General features: G+C 35.3%; 1 long non-coding RNA gene across 1 annotated transcript; it reads right to left on the bottom strand.

The window, feature by feature from the left end:
• Positions 1-234: 234 nt before the first annotated feature.
• LOC116667724 lies at positions 235-10,516 on the bottom strand. Its single transcript, XR_004324742.1, has 3 exons — positions 9,616-10,516; positions 1,945-1,951; positions 235-452 (listed from the first exon to the last, which is right to left on the bottom strand). It is a non-coding gene; the product is annotated as an uncharacterized LOC116667724 (long non-coding RNA).
• Positions 10,517-12,405: the final 1,889 nt, after the last annotated feature.

The following is a 12,405-nucleotide window of genomic DNA, read 5'->3' as shown; positions in this document are numbered from 1 at the left end:
TTCTGTTACAGTTTTTTGTATTTCTGTAGTATCAGTTGCAATTTCTCCTGAATCTTTCTTTTCTTATTTTATTTATTTGAGTCCTCTCTTCTTGGTGAGCCTGACCAGAGGTTTGTTGATTTTGTTTACCCTTTCAAAAAAACCAGCTCTTGGTTTGATTGATTTTTTTCTGTTGTTCTTTTAATCTCTATTTTATTTATTTCCTCTCTGATCTTTCTTATTTCCTTTCTTCTGCTGACCTTAAGTTTTGTTTGTTCTTCTTTTTCTAATTATTTTAAAGGTGGTAGGTTAGGTTGTTTACTTCAGATTTTACTTGTTTTTTTGAGGAAGGCCTGTATCTCTATGAACTTTCCTCTTAAGACTGCTTTTTGCTGTATCCCATAGATTTTGTATAGTTATGTTTTCATTGTCATTTGTCTCAAGGTATCTTTTAATTTCCTCTTTGATTTCATCTTTGACCCACTGAGTTTTAAATAGCATGTGGTTTAGCCTTCATGCAATGCTTTTTTTCTCATTTCTCTTCCTGTGGTTTCTAGTTTCATGCCGTTATAGTTAGAAAAGATGCTTAAGATAATTTCTATCCTCTTAATTTTGTTGAGTCCATATTTCTTAGTATGTGGTCTATCCTAGAGAATGTTCCGTGTGCTCATGAAAAGAATGTATATTCTGGTTTTTTTCAAGGATATAATCTCCTGAAAATATCAACTAAGTCTAACAGATCTATTGTGTCATTTAGGATCTCTGTTGCCTTATTCATTTTCTGTCCTGGAGATTTGTCCATTAATGTTAGTGGGGTGTTAAAATCTCCTACAATTATTGTATTCCCATTAACTTCTCCCTATATGACTGTCAGTATTTGTTTTATGTATTTAAGTGCTCCTATATTGGGTGCATGTGTGTTAATGAGGGTAATATTCCCTTCTTGTATCATTGGGTGATTTCCATTATTCTATCTTCCAGATTACTTATTTGTTCTTCTGCATTATTTAGTTTACTATTTATTGCCTTTAGCTCAGCTTTTGTCTTGGCAAATGAATCTCTGATTTTAATTGAGTTCTCTTTATAGTTTCTAGTTCCTTGGTTCAGTGATCTGCATTTCTACTAATAGCCTTAATTCCTTCAGTTTTGATTAACTCCTTTTTGAACTCAGAATCTGGTAGATTGGAGAGACCTGTTTCATTGTTCTTTCAGGGGATTTCTCTTGTTATTTTAATTGGGAATGGTTCCTCTGCTCTTTAATTTTACTCATATTTCTCTGACTCTATGGATTTAGAAGTAATAGTTATCTACTGTGATCTTAAAGGGCTGTTTTTATGTGGCAGCATCCCTGTGTAGCCTGTGTGAGTCTAATTTTTTTTGGCAAGGGCTGTTATTAGTATGGATGGTTCCCATGTCTTTCCTCTGTGCTGTCCATTATCCCCTTGTTAGGGGGTACGATTATTGTTGTGGTGACCAGAGCCTGCAGTGGATGTTGAATGGGGCCTCCTCTTTGCTCTGTGGTTATCACAGCCCTGTCAGGGGCTGGGTCTGCTGCTCAGTTGTTGGAGTAGAAGCCCCCCATTTCTGAGCTGTGGTGTGGGGTAGGCAGGACTGGAGCACTTTTGCTGGGAGAGGAGCTACTGAGTATTCCTCCATGGGAGCTGTCCACCAGGAAATACACTCTGTGGTGTCACCTTTCATGCATTGTGTGGCCTCACAAAGTATACTGTTAGCATTGCCCTTGGCCCTGCCTCAGCTTTGGGGATGCAGGCAATCAGCCTGGATGTTCTTCAGGTACTATGCTCACAAAGTCACCAGCTCAGATCTATTGACGTCAGACACCAGGACCTGCTGTAGTTGCATGTAGTTGCCCATCTGGACCACTATGGGAGATGAAGAGTCAGCCCAGACCCCAGCCCTGCCTCCACCCAGAGCTCCCCATGCTGGACCTGCCCAGCCATGCACCAGTGATCTGCTAGGATGTCCCACAGGCCCTGAGCTTACAAATGCACCAACCACTTAAAGCTGCCAAAACTGCCTATGCCATGGCTCAGATTTCAGCCCTGCCTCCACTTAGGAGCAGCCTGCTAGAGTGTCCAGAGGCACAGCCACGCCCACTATGAGCACACCAAGAATGAGGCTGCCGTGGCAGAGTCCTGCCCTTCTGTTCACATGCATGTGTTAACAATGGGGCTTTTTATGGTGAACCCTGGCTCCATTGCACACACTCCCAGTTTGAGCCTGCCCCACACTCTAGCCTCTTCAGGCTGTCTCCACGCAGCCAACCGGAGTCCTCTCCCCAGGTCTGTCCGAGTTTCAGCACCTAACCCCAGCATGAGCCAGCAGATGCACATCTCAGGCTAGAGAGTGCAGGGAGTTAGCACAGACCACCTGTGCTGGTCTCTCTGTGTTCTGCCCGTTGCAAGCTGGCTGCTGCTCTCTTCTCTGAGCCTCTAAAGTTCCCTGTGTGTCCCAGCTGATCTCTCAGCCAGTGAAGGAGGTTCCCAGGATAAGGGATCTTTTCTCTTTCACAAGCCCCCTTCTGGGGGCACAGATTCTGTCCTAGTTCCTTTGTTCCCCCTCATCTTACCCACAGTGATCTTTCTTGTAGTTTTGATTGTATGAGATCATCGCCAGAGTTCAGTAGGTATTCTGTGAGAATACCTGTTCCACATGAAGATACATTTTTGGTGTACTTATGGGAGGAGGTGATGTCCTTCTATTCCACCGTCTTGATTTCCACCCACCAATACCACCATTCTTTATTTATCTAAACTGAGCATTTTACCCAATAAAAAATATCATTGGGATTCTATTGGAGTGACACCAAATTTATATCTATTCAGGAGAATAGATTTTTTTATAATAATAAGTATTCCTTTTCAAGAACATAGTATAGATAGATTTCTAGTCATTCAGATCAAATTTTTCCCTCCAGTAGGATTTTATAGAAATCCTCTTCCTTTCTCATATAATTTATTCCTATTTTATGATTTTTGTCACTATTATGAATGGAATATTTTCCTCATTTCCATGTTTATATGGGTGTTGCTTATATAGAAAAAGCTAATGATTTTATATCTTTATTTTTATCCACCTAGTTTATGAATTATTTTATTACTTCTACTTGTTTTTTCATTAGAGCTTCATGGTGATAGCAGGTATGAAGTGATATCAGCAGAAAATTTCAGCTCTTTTTTCCATATTTATACAGTGTATTTTATGTTTATTTAATTAATAGATTCTCCAGATAATTTTGAACAGTAATGGTGATAGTGGGCATTCCTGTCTTGCTCTTGATTTTAATGGAAATAGTTTTAATCACATAAATACAAATGTATTCATGCCATATTATTAATTATGCTGCAACAACAAAATAACTCTGAAATATTGAGATCTTATAGTAACACAAGTTTATCTTTAACTCACATAACATACTGTTTGTTAACAGGTTGTGGTTCTGTTCCACGAGTCTTTTTTTCTGGATCTAAACTAAAGAGAGAGCATCTATCTGGGATCTTCCATTCTGTAATAGAAAGAAAAGAGCATGGCCATACAAGGAGATGGTTCTTACTGCTTCTTCTCAAGAAATGACATACTTCATTTCTACTCACATTCATGGGCCATAGCAAGTCACAAGGCCAAGCTTAATGTCAATGTCATGTAAAAGAATTAACTCAAACAGGGAGAGCAGCAAATAACTGGAAACAGTAATACAATCTACCATATCTACCCCCAGGGTCAAAAATATTTTCTTTCCTCCCTTTCATTCACAAAATAAACATACCCATTCATTCCCCAAAGTCTCATCTAATTATGAGTAACAAGTCTATTCAAGATTTGGTTATACAGTCAAACTGTAATAGTTCTACCTAATAAAACTGAAAAAGGAGGGGAAAAAAGATTTGATAATAGTCCCTACATCATATTTAGATATGACTCCTCTTGATCTTGAAGCCTAAAAACTACGAAAAGGAATCTACCCTCTCTCTGTTACTGTGTGTACGCCCTGTATGCTTCTACTATACCATGGTAGAAAACAGAGATGGGACAACCTCTATTCATAATCCCATTGAGAAGGGAGAAGATATATAGTGGTCACAGATCCAAAGCAATTTCAAAATTCCATACAAGAAATGCTACAGGGAGCTTAAATCCTGGGTAGAGGGGAAGTTCTTGATTAAACCTCACCTTTGTTCCCTATAAGTAGCTTTCCAGCCCATTGCTTTTCATTTGAGAGGCTCTGTCCTCTCAGAGGTCTTCCTATTTCTGTTATCCCTCTTGATCACTTTTAAAGGGAACTGGCGAATATATTCTCCCTTGGGGCTCAGCACCTTTTTTCATCTTGCTTTCTGTCCACAGAAGCTTGGAGGCCCAAAAGTTTGGCAGTACATCTTTCCCAAAAATGTTGCCCAATTTTGTCTTGCTTATTCAGAGTAATTTGAGCTTACAAACTTCTACAGGAGTGTAATGAAATAGTCATTTTTCCCTGAGCCATTTTTTTTTCCAACTATGTACACCACCTTAATTGATTCAGAAGCCTTCACAGAAGATTTGATGGCCATAGTCTTGATTTGATTCTTTTCACAGAACTATCTTAATTGGCCTTTGTTGCTCAAAGTGTTTCTCAACTTGATTTTATACTGGTTGGAGATCATAAACAATTCTATTTTCCAAACATGGTTGCAAATCTGCCAGTTCTTTCCTGAGTTCACTTCATTCTAGAAATAATTTGTCAGACATGGATGACAGCCACCAATGTATACCAGCAGTGTTTTGCTTCTTCACATAAATCCGTAAGCTCATTTTGTACATTTTCTGCCTTCTGAGACACCACTGGCAACATTCTGAGCATGTTTCACCACTATGGAATATGGACCACCATCTTTCCAACCTCTGATGACAATTTCCTTGCCATAACTACCTGGCCCTGAGAGCTGGGGTCCTATATTTTAAGTTTTCTTGGTGGATTGTTTTTTTGTTTTTGGTATCACTCTACTCCTGGTGTAACTTTTATATTATTTAGCTTTTGCTATATGATATTGTGATAACAACCTCCAAATCTCAGTGACTTACAACAGCAAAGTTTTGTTTTTTACTTGATTAATAGATTGGCTGTGGGTCAGCTGTGGCTCTGTTTTTGTATCTATTCATTCTGGGATCCAGCCTAAGGACCCATCTTCTCACTGACATTTCCCACTGTTGTAACAGGAAGAATATCAATGGTCAGTTTATACAGTGGTCCTTACGGCATCAGATCCAAAGTGACATATGTCTCTTCCTTTCACATTCATTGGCCAAAGCACATCAAATGGCCAAAACTTTCCCCCATGATGTCATGATACTAATAAGGTAGGGAAGACTAATCCTCTTGTAGGGAAGGCAACAGCAAAGAACAAGATAAAGAACAAGAGTACAATCTCCCATAACATTTCACCATTTAGAACTGTATCTGCTGCTGATTTTTTTTATGCCCAAACTTTATTATAATAGGAATAGTTTCCTTCTATTCCTATTTTACTATATGTATATGTGTATTTTAAGAAATAGTTGCTGAATGTATCCAAAGCCTTTATAGCATCCATTGATTTGACGGAATGGTTTTCTTCCTTTAATTTGTTGATGTAGTATTTATAAATTTTCCTATATTCAGCCTTAAATTTCTAGAATTGAGTGTGTTAAAATCCAATGAATTATATTTAATAAAATGTAGAATGTTAGCATCTATATTTGTCAGTGTGATTAATTAGAAATCTTTTCTGGTTCATTTTCAGGTTTGGGTATTAAATTATGCAGGCTTCATAAGGGGAATTGGAAAGTTTTTAATCTTCATCTTTATGAGTTTAATAATTTATTGGGATTATTGATTCTTTAAAGCTACCCAGAACTCAGGTATGAAACTGTCTGGTCCAGGTGACTTTTTAAATAATTACTTATTAACCATTTATCCAAACATTTCTGTGATAATTAAACTATTAAAGTTTTCCACTCCTTCTTGGGTCACTTTTGAGAACTTAAAATTTATAGGAAAATTCTTTTTTTACTGTAGGTTTTCAAATATATTACCAAAGAGTTGCAAGTACATTCTGTTATAATTATATTTGGTTTATTTGTATCTGCAATTATATCAAGTTGTGAAATTTTTATACTTTTTCATAATCACACATGAGTTATATCTCTATTTTATTAATCAAGAATAACTTTTCAATTTAGTTCTCCTTTTACTATTATTTTGTTTTCTGATTTCAACTTTATATTAATTCAGTTTTGCTTTATTTTCTTGTTTTCTAATTTCTTAAGACAAGAACTACAGTTGGCAAATGTTTTATCTTCTTAAATAACAGACTATTGCAAGTATAAATTTTTCTTTAGTAGTCTCTAATGCTTATGTTAAAAGTAGACTAATTTTCATTGTTTTCTTTTCTTTTTTAATTGAAATACAGTTGACATTATATTAGTGTCAGGTGTGCAACATAGTGATTCAGTATTTTTATATGTTACAAAATGATCACCACAATAAATCTAATTACCGTCTGTCAACATACAAAGTTATTGTATTATTGACTATAATCCCTATGCTGTACGTTACATCTCCATGACTTTTTTTTTTTTTTAATAACTGGGAGATTATACCTGTTAATCTCCCTCATCTATTTCTCTTTCCCCCACACCCCTCCCCTCTGGCAACTACCTGTTTGTTCTCTGTATCTATGACTCTTTTTCTGTTTAATTATGTTTACACATTTGTCCTGTTTTTTTAGATTCCACATGTAAGTGAAATCATACAGTATTTGACTTTCTGGCTGACTTATTTCATTTAGTATAATACTCTCTGATTCCATCCATGTTGTCACAAATGGCAAGATTTCATTCTGTTTTATGGATGAGTAATGTTCTGTTGTGTGTGGATCACACACACACACACACACACACATCCATAAACACCGCTTCTTTGTCTATGGATAGACACTTACTACTTCCATATCCTGCCTATTGTTAATGCTGCAGTGAACACAGGGGTGCATATATCTTTTCAAATTAGTGTTTTGTTATCTTCAAAAAAATGCCCAGAAGTGGAATTGCTGAATCATATGTAAATTTCCTTAGGTTGTTTTAGGTTATTTTTAATTTTTTGAAAAACCTCCATATTATTTTCCATAGCATCTACATCAGTTTACATTTCTAGCAACAGCGCATGAGGGCTCCCTTTTCTCCTCCTCCTTGCCAATACTTACTATGTGTTCTCTTTTTGATAATAGCCATTTTATGAAATGTGAGTTAATATCTCATTGTGGTTTTGATTTGCATTTCTCTGATGTTGAGTATCTTTTCATGAGTCTATTTGCCATATGTATGCCTTCTTTGGAAAAATGTCTATTTAGGTGCTTTGCCCAGTTTTTAATTAGGTGTTTTTTTTTTTTAATGTTGAGTTATATGAATTCTTTGTATATTTTGATATTAACCCCTTATTGGATATATCATTTGGAAATATCTGCTCCCATTTAGAAGGCTGCTCTTCTGTTGATTCTTGCATCCTTTATCCTAGATTAATTGACTGTGTTAGAAGGGGTTCATTTTTGGGCTATTTTGTTCCATTGATCTATGTGTCCATTTTTGTGCCAACACCATATTATTTTGATTACTGTAGTTTTGTAGTTTAGTTTGCTATCAGGGAATATTATACCCCTAGCTTTGTTCTTCTTCCTCAAGATTGTTTTGGCTATTTACGGTCTTTTGTGTTTCCATTAAAAATGTATAATTATTTGTTCTAGTTTTGTGAAAAATGCCATTGGTATTTTGATAGGAATTGTGTTGAATCTGTAAATTACCTTAGGTTGTATGGTCATTTGAACAATATTAAGAATATTAAGTCTTCTGATCTATGAGCATGATATGTCTTTCCATTTGTTTGTGTTGTCTTCAATTTCTTTTTATGAATGTCTTATAGTTTACTAACTACAGGTCTTTACCTCCTTGGTTTAATTTATTCTTAGATATTTTATTCTTTTGGACAGAGTTGTAAGTGGGATTGTTTTCTTATTTCTTTTTCTGCTAGTTTGTTGTTAATTATATAGAAATGCAGCATATTTCTGTATATTAACTTTGTATCCTGCAACTTTATTGAATTCATTTATTAGTTGTAATAGTTTTCTGGTGGAATCCTTAGGATTCTCTCTCTATAGCATCATGGTATCTGTAAACTGTGACATTTTTACTTCTTCCTTTCCAGTTTGGATTCCTTTTATTTCCTTTTCTTTTCTGATTGCTGTGGCTAGGACTTATAAAACTATGTTGAATAAAAGTGCTGAGAGTGGGCATCCTTGTCTTTTTCCTGATCTTAGAGGAAATGCTTTCAGCTTTTCACCATTGAGTATAATGTTGACTGTAAGTCTGTCATATATGGTCTTTATTATTAAGAATTGTGTTGAATCTGTAAATTACCTTAAGTTGAGGTATATTTCCTTTGTATCTACTTTGTTGAGAATTTTTGCCATAGATAAATATTGAATTTTGTCAAAAGCTTTTTCTGCATCTATTGAGATGATCGTATGGTTTTTATTCTTCAGTTTTTTAACATGGTGTATCACATTGATTTGCAGATAATGAAAATTCCTTGCATTCCTGAGATAAATCCCACTTGATCATGGTGTATGATTCTTATAATCTATTGTTGGATTTGGTTTGCTAGTGTTTTGTTGAGGACTTTTGCATCTATGTTCATCAGTGATGTTGGTCTGTAATTTTCTTTTTCTGTGATGCCCTTGTCTGGTTTTGGTATCAGGGTGACATCTCATAGAATGAGTTTGGAAGTGTTCTTTCCTCTGTAATTTATTAGAATAGTTTCAGAAAGATAGATGTTAATTCTTCTCTAAATATTTAGTGGAATTCACCAGTGAAACCATCTGGTCCTGGACTTTTGTTTGTTAGGGATTTGGTTTTTTAATTATTGATTCAATTTCATTGCTGGTAATTGTTCATATTTTCTATTTCTTCCTGGTTCAGTCTTGGGAGATTATTTATTTCTAGGAATTTATCAGTTCCTTCTAGGTTTTCCAATTTTTATTTGTTGGTGTATAATTGTTTGTGGTAATCTCTTATGATCCTTTGTATTTCTATGATATCAGTTGTAACTTCTTTCTCATTTTTGATTTTATCAATTGTCAATTTTATAGGTATATAAATTTTTAACAATAATTGCTGTGATTCTTTTTATTTCTGTGATGTTGGTTGTAACTTCTCCTCTTTCATTTTTAATTTTATTTATTTGGGCTGTCTCTCTTTTTCTCTCAAAGAGGCTAACTAAATGTTTATCAATTTTGTTGATCTCGCCAAAGAACCAGCTCTTAGTTTCATTGATTTTTTTTTTAGTCTCTATTCTATTTATTTCTGCTCTGATATTTATGATTTCTTTCCTTCTACTAACTTTGGGTTTTGCTTGTTCTTCTTTTTCTAGTTCCTTTAGGTGTAAGATTAAGTTGTTTCTTTGAGATTTTTCTTGTTTCCTGAGGTAGGTTTGTATCTTTATAAACTCCCCTTTTAGAACTGCTTTTGCTGTTTATAGGTTTTTGATCATTGTGTTTCCATTTTCATTTGTTTCCAGATTTTTTTAACCTCCTCTTTGATTTTTCTAGTGACCCATTGATTGTTTAGTAGCATCTTGTTTAGCCTCCACATGTTTGTGTTTTTTGCAGTTTTTTTTTCTTGTAGCTGATTTCTAGTCTCATGCCTCTGTGGTCAGAAAAGATGCTTGATATGCTTTCAGTCTTGTAAAATTCATGGAGACTTGTTTTTTGGCCCAATATGTGATTTGTCCTGGAGAATGTTCTGCATGCACTTGAAAAGAATGTGTATTCTGCTGCTTTTGGATGGAAAGTTCCATATATATCTATTAAGGTCATTCGGTCTAATGTGTCATTTAAGGTCAATGTTTCCTTATTGATATTTTGTCTGGATAATCTGTCAATTGATGTAAGTGGAGTTTTAAGTTCCCTACTATTATTGTGTTACTGGCAATTTCTCCCTTTATGTTTGTTAATCTTTATGTATTTAGGTGCTTCTGTGTTGGGTATATATTTACAATTGTTACACCTTCTTGTTGAACTGAATCCTTTATTATTATGTAATACTCTGTCTCTTGTTACAGCCTTTGTTTTACAGTATATTTTGTCTGATACAAGTATTGCTACCTCAGCTTTCTTTTCATTTGCATTTGCATAAATACTTTTTTCCATCTCCTTACTTTCATTCTCTGTTTGTCTTTAGATCTGAAGTAAGTCTCTTGTAGGCAGCATATTTAAGGGTGGTGTTTTCTTTAATCCGTTCAGTCACTCTTTGTCTTTTGATTGGAGCATTTAGTCCATTTACATTTAAAGTTATTATTGATAGGTATGCACTTATTGCCGTTTTGTTAATTATTTTCTGGTTAGTTTTGTAGTTCTTTCTTTCTCTCTTTTGCTCCCTTCCCTTATGATTTGATGACTAATCTTTCATGTTATGTTTGAATTCCTTTCTCTTTTTGGTATGTGTATGTTTACAGATTTTTGGTTTGAGTTTACTGTGAGGTTCACATATAACAACATACACACACACAATTATTTTAAGTTGATGATCTCTTAAGTTTGAATACATTCTAACAACCTTGCTTTTCTACTCTTCACCCATAATGTTCTTGACATTATACTTTATATCTTTTTATTTTGTGTTTCCCTTAACTACTTATTGTAAACATAGATGATTTTACTCCTTTTGTCTTTTAACAAGCCTTAAAGCTTTATAAGTGATTGATCTACTACCTTTACTGTATTTTTGCCTTTTCTGATGAGATTTTTCCTTTCATAATTTTCATATTTCTTACTTTTAGATTATTACAAAGTGCAAGACTTTCCTTCCTTCCCCCTGCTGCCAGCTTATCCCACCACAAATATATCCCACATAACCTCTAGATTGATTTCTCAAAAAATGCAAATCTCACCATATGGTATCCTCACTGAAAAATCCTTCAGTGCACCCCATTTTCAACACAGTCTCAACATAGCCTGTAAGGTCTTTTATATCCCCTCCTGAAGAGAAAAGCAGCTGAAAACATTAATGAATTAGTGTGAACCATTTAATGAGTCACTCTGTTAATGTGTCTTTGTACTTGAAGACATATGGAAAACACTGGATAGAGAAAGGGACTAATATACATTCTCTGCCTACTGTGAACCAAGTCCTGTGCTAGGGTTTTATCATTTCGTTTAATCATTATAATGTGCTCATGAGATGGGCAGTTAGAAATGCTTTCAGCCACAAGAATCAGAATAGCTCACAGATGGTATCTTAAACCTCAAAGGCAGTTAATTCTCTCACATTACAATAAGTCTGGAAGTTGGCATTTCATCAGCTCAATGATGCCATCAAAGACTCCCAGAGTCTTTTTATTTTTCTATTCTGCTATACCTGGCATATTGGCTTTTTATCCTTATTCATGTTTCTTCATATGCAAGATGGCTAATGAAGCCCAAGGTTTCAGAGAGAAAAAAGAAAAGAAGTGATACCAGTGAGATCTCCTTTCAGGCCTGGTCCCTTTACAAGGAAGCAAAAGTTCTCTCAGAAGCCCCCAGCCGGTTTCCATTTACATCTTACTGGTTGGAACTGGGTCACCTGGCTGCCCCTCTCTGCATGAGAAATGAGAGAGCAAGGACTTCAGGTCTTCCAGCCTCTACAGTGAATGGCAATAAAGGACAGGAGGTGAGAGTGGCTGAAAAGTGGACCCATGATAGTGATTCCACAGTTACCATTATCTCCAATTTATAGATGAGGTTAAGGTTGCCCAAAGTCCTTCTGCTAGTAAGTGGTGGGTCCTGGGTTAGGAATTGAGTTTTGTTTCCAAAATTTATACAGTCTTTTCTATACTACTGTAGTCTCCATATACTTTGAGTAGAATTTCAGATATTTGTGCATAGTAAGGGAACATTTCTTGGCAGCAGCTGTTTCCTCCCAATCACACATAACATGTCAGGCATTGGATGGAATCACCTAAAATATTCCGAAGATGAAGCTACCCTTGCGCCTCTTTGATGAACCACATGTACACTGTGTTCCTTTTGTAAATGAAGTATAATACTTAAAAAGAAATCATAGTCAAAGTATTTAAACCTGTATAGCATGCATTCTCTAATCTCCCTAATCCCCAGTTGAGAATCCTTGTCAAAATTCATCATTTAATTGTGACTAAGGTTTGGGACACAGTCCTCCTGACCTTTAGACATTTCACTTTGCCTAATGAATAGCCTGTAACTTAACATTGATGGTTAAATCTCCTCTAATATATCAAAGAAAAAGTTTTAAATACTCACCTTAGAACCAGGTTTATTTCAACATGGAACTTCTAAGGAGAGAAAATCTGCATATGAAATTTTGTATCTTACATTTCTTTCGTCCTTG

The sequence above is a fragment of the Camelus ferus genome, chromosome 12 (genome assembly GCF_009834535.1).
Source record: "Camelus ferus isolate YT-003-E chromosome 12, BCGSAC_Cfer_1.0, whole genome shotgun sequence".
Taxonomy (NCBI): domain Eukaryota; kingdom Metazoa; phylum Chordata; class Mammalia; order Artiodactyla; family Camelidae; genus Camelus; species Camelus ferus.
This window is presented reverse-complemented; position numbering and strand designations above follow the sequence as displayed.